The 4,189-nt window shown below is 42.0% G+C and overlaps 1 long non-coding RNA gene across 1 annotated transcript; it reads left to right on the top strand.

Annotated features, from left to right (window-relative positions):
* The first annotated feature begins 327 nt into the window (after positions 1-327).
* LOC104506296 lies at positions 328-3,978 on the top strand. Its single transcript, XR_727857.1, has 2 exons — positions 328-398; positions 3,590-3,978. It is a non-coding gene; the product is annotated as an uncharacterized LOC104506296 (long non-coding RNA).
* Positions 3,979-4,189: the final 211 nt, after the last annotated feature.

The following is a 4,189-nucleotide window of genomic DNA, read 5'->3' as shown; positions in this document are numbered from 1 at the left end:
GGATAGTAACACATGGTAATGTTACTTGGTTGCCACTAGAAAATGTTATTTTCAGCTCATGGATTTCTGTGATTTTTTTATTCACTACTACACTGACTTAATGAGGAAATAGAATTTTTGTGAAATGGCTTTATATTCTTTTAATCTCTGTAGTTTAAGAAACGTGGGGTTTATGTGTGTGTGTGCAGTACTGTATTTTAAAAATACATTGTTTGAGGAGAGAATTGAACCCACTGAGTAAAAAGCAGAAAGCATATAATTTAATGGAAATTTGTTGTCAGTTTTTGTGGAGTTATAACACTACTTATTTTATATTATTTCCTGTAGAAACCTTTCAGCTATTCAAGACAGAGAAATCTGTTGCTATTCTATTTCATGTAAAGAGAAGGATAACATCGGTAAGCTTCTTTTTCTTACAGACAGCATCATCAATGTATACCTGGTTCTTTGGATCCGATGTTAAAAATGTTAATGATATTTGAACATGTAATTCCAATATATAACTGAAAATCTCAATTTACTCTGAAAGATTGTGTTGCAAATATTGCATGCAATCGTATTTGGTTTAATATCTAATTATGTGCAATGTAAAAGTGACTTGTAGAATTAGTTAGTTCCATGAGAGGTTAAGAAATTAGTTCAACAGGGGGCTTGGACAAGAATATTTAAGACCCAAAGTAATTGAATCCCTCAGAAAAACCGTGTAACTTCTGAAGAAAGAGTAACTGGGTCTGAAGGCCTGTCAATTACTATGTGATACTTAATGACTTTTGGTGTTTTGCTCCATACATGATTTTACTTTGTAAGCAGGCCTTGCATGCCTCTGGCCCTCCAGCTGAGGGACTAGTGGTTCTGTCCTGCTGGAGGTGCACAGAGCATATCCTGAAGTCAGTGAAGTTGTCTCTCATCCTGGGGAGCCTTTGCTTTTTGCCCTTTCTCCTCTCCTCGCTTTGCTATCCCTTTCCTCTGTCATGTTCTCCCATTCCCTCCACACGGCTGGAGAGAGGGGTGAAGCACAGGATGAGTGGGCAGCAGCCGTTGCCTGTGGCTACGCCACCTCTGTGCCACCCTTCTCCCCTGCATGCTGCGAAGACAAGAGGTGCTGGATGGCAGGGATACAGCCTGGCTAGATATTTATAGCTGCTTCTCAAGGAAGCCAGACTTGTTAGAAGAGCTGGGCAGCTCTGCCAAGGCTTAGCTGAAAGAGGGATGGTGGGAGCGGGAGTGGGAGAAAACCAGTTTCTCCCAGCAGCAGGGGAAACTGCCATCCTAAGCAGAGAGGACCAGGCAGTGGAAGTGGTGAGGAGACTATGCCATGACACCTGGGCTTCAGAGAGCTGGGGGAGGTTTCAGCTGTGTGCCAGGATGTGTCAGGCACTGAGGGCTTCTCTTGGAAATGGTGAACATGTTGGTGTGTTGGTTTGAAGGAGGCCAGACCCAGGTGTGCTGCAGCTTGGGGTGCAACAGTTCTCTCTTGAGTGAGGGAAATACCCAGCTTGTACTGTTACACTGGGGAAGATTAGACTTTGGGATATAAAAATTGAGGAAGACAGCATACTCAGGTTTATCTGCATAGGTGAAGGGCGGTGAAGGTGATGGAGGCTTTAGAAATACGGTGCTTGATCCTCATCGTATAGGGAAGGCTCTAGTGGAGGATCTCAGAAGTGTTACTGTGACTAGAAACTGGTAAAAAACCCCCATAATTTCTGAAGAGATCCTGGAGAAAACAGGGTTTGATCCTGGTTCATTTATATGGATGGTCTGGAGGAGAAATGCCTGCAAAAAAGGCAAGCTAAAATTTGCAAAAGGGATAATAACAAAAAGAATGATCACTAATGCAGAATGGTGTAGGCCGCTTACTTGTGGAAGTCCTGGGAGAAGTGATGAAAAAGACTCAAATACTATTTGAGTATCAGTCAGGTGTCTTCCAGTGTAATACTGTGCCTAGAAAGGCTAACCTGGGTCCTGAGTATTTGCCCCAGGAAATAGCCAATGGGAGCAGGCTAAGTATATCAAGTGCGTTTGGGGCGAGTCCAGAGGAGGCCACAGAGATGCTCAGAGGGCTGGAGCACCTGTGCTATGGGGACAGGCTGAGAGAGTTGGGCTTGTTCAGCCTGGAGAAGAGAAGGCTCCGGGGAGACCTTATTGCAGCCTTCCAGTACCTGAAGGGGCTACAAGGAAGCTGGGGGGGACTTTTTACAAGGGCCTGTAGTGACAGGACAAGGGATAATGGGTTTAAATTGAAAGTGGGGAGGGTTAGATTGGATATCAGGAAGAAATTCTCCACCAAGAGGGTGGTGAGGTTGCCCAGAGAAGCGGTGGATGCCCCATCCCTGGAAGTGTTCAAGGCCAGGCTGGATGAGGCTTTGAGCAACCTGGTCTAGTGCAAGGTGTCCCTGCCCATGGCAGGGGGGTTGGAACTGGATGGTCTGTAAGGTCCCTTCCAACCCAAACCATTCTGTGATTTGGAACTGTACTGGAGCAGTGTGTGCCACGTTTGGAGGAAGACCTTGAGAAATTGAAGAGAGTTTGGGCAAGAACCTAGGGAGTTCAAAGGGCTGGAAAATATCATTTATAATGAAAAACTGTAATGAAAATATATTTAGCTTATTAAAGTGATGAAACTGGTAGGCTGTTAAGGAGAACACTGGGAGCTGTCTTCCTCCTCTGCAGTTTTGATTGATGTGGGTGCAGTGGAATGAGATGATGGTCGTTTCTCAGTGCGAACTGCAGCCTAGCTAGCTGGTCTCATCAGGAGGTGTAGGCATAAGCCTGCCAGTTTCTGTGTCCTGAGAGACTCTGGAAGATGAGTATATAGATATTAGCTTTGGTTCAGATGCTGTGGGATGCTTTTGTCTGCAGTCTCAGTGCCTAAGCTGGTCTGACAGGATATTCACAGAGTGCTGTCTTGAATTTAGGACAGATGTGGCAGCAAATTTAAATTTGAGGGCTAGAGCTGTTGCTGCCCCCTGACATCCTTCCTACCTCCCTGACAGATGTTACTGCCTTGAGGCAAAAACATCTAATCTACTCATGAATCAGCTTGTGAACTGCTGCAGTTTTCAGCCCAATGTGTTAGATTGTGTCAGGAGGGGTACCAATTTCAGCTATCAAATTTTAGTCCAGTGTTGCATGTCTTTCAGAGACCTTGGACTCCTACAGCCTACCTAAATGGCTTCTTAATGCTTTGTCAGATGTTTGCCCTTCTCTTTCCTTCTGGTCATGTATTTCTGCCTTTGTTCTCACACTGCATTTCATTTCAGTCTGGATTTTACAGTTCATTTTATGGTCATCTTAAATCTTTGCTTTTCCAACAGTTCTTCATTTGTGGCTTAGAGAACTTGATGTGAGTCACCATATTTGAAGAATACAAAATGCACATAAATTAAACAACAAAAAAAAAACAAACCCAAACCCCTACCTGGAGTTTTAAGTACTGAATTTTTATTTAGGTGTAAAGAGTCTGTGGTTTCTGGGGTTTGTTTGTTTGGGGGGTTTTATTTATATTAACCTGCTGGTGTTCGGTTGTCCTTCTACACTCTGCCAACAGATTGTTGAGTTTTTCATTCTGTTTTATCTATTCTGGCAGACATAACATTACAGTGGCTTATTCAGCACTCCAAATCAAGACACTGTTGAAGAAAACTTTTGCTGAAGATTCTTTCCCAATCACTTTGATTCCTATCAGCTATACACATCTGAAAAGATAAAGAATGCAGCTGCGTACTACCAGGACTCACTTTGGTTGTATTTGTTAACAAAAGTAAAACTGAGTTATAGCTTGTCTCTCTATTTTGGTTCTGTTTTTTTAAAAATCCAGATACTTGTCTGCCTGTGTGAAATTCCTGAACGCCTTAATACAAGACTGAAAGAAATCCATACTTTTTTGGGCTGAATTGTTTGAGTTTATGCATGTGAATTGTCAAATACTTAGTATTTTTTTTCTAATTGGAAACTGAATAAACTGCACAGTGGAAACAGATGAGACTGGCTTTTTTTGAATGTATTATATAATTATTCATACAGAATGTTTTCCCTGCAAAATCCCATAGTTATGTATCAATAATCAATTGAAAACCGTAATTAAAAGAATCTTATTTGAACAAAATTATGTTAATCAGAACACGTTCAAATTGATTGGTGAGAAGTTATTTCCAAAGTCATTTAGCTGTAGTTATTTAATTTTTCT

The sequence above is a fragment of the Eurypyga helias genome, unplaced genomic scaffold, assembly GCF_000690775.1.
Source record: "Eurypyga helias isolate BGI_N326 unplaced genomic scaffold, ASM69077v1 scaffold15732, whole genome shotgun sequence".
In the NCBI taxonomy this organism is placed as follows: Eukaryota; Metazoa; Chordata; class Aves; order Eurypygiformes; family Eurypygidae; genus Eurypyga; species Eurypyga helias.
The sequence above is the reverse complement of the archived record's forward strand: the minus strand, read 5'-3'. Positions and strand labels throughout refer to the sequence as shown.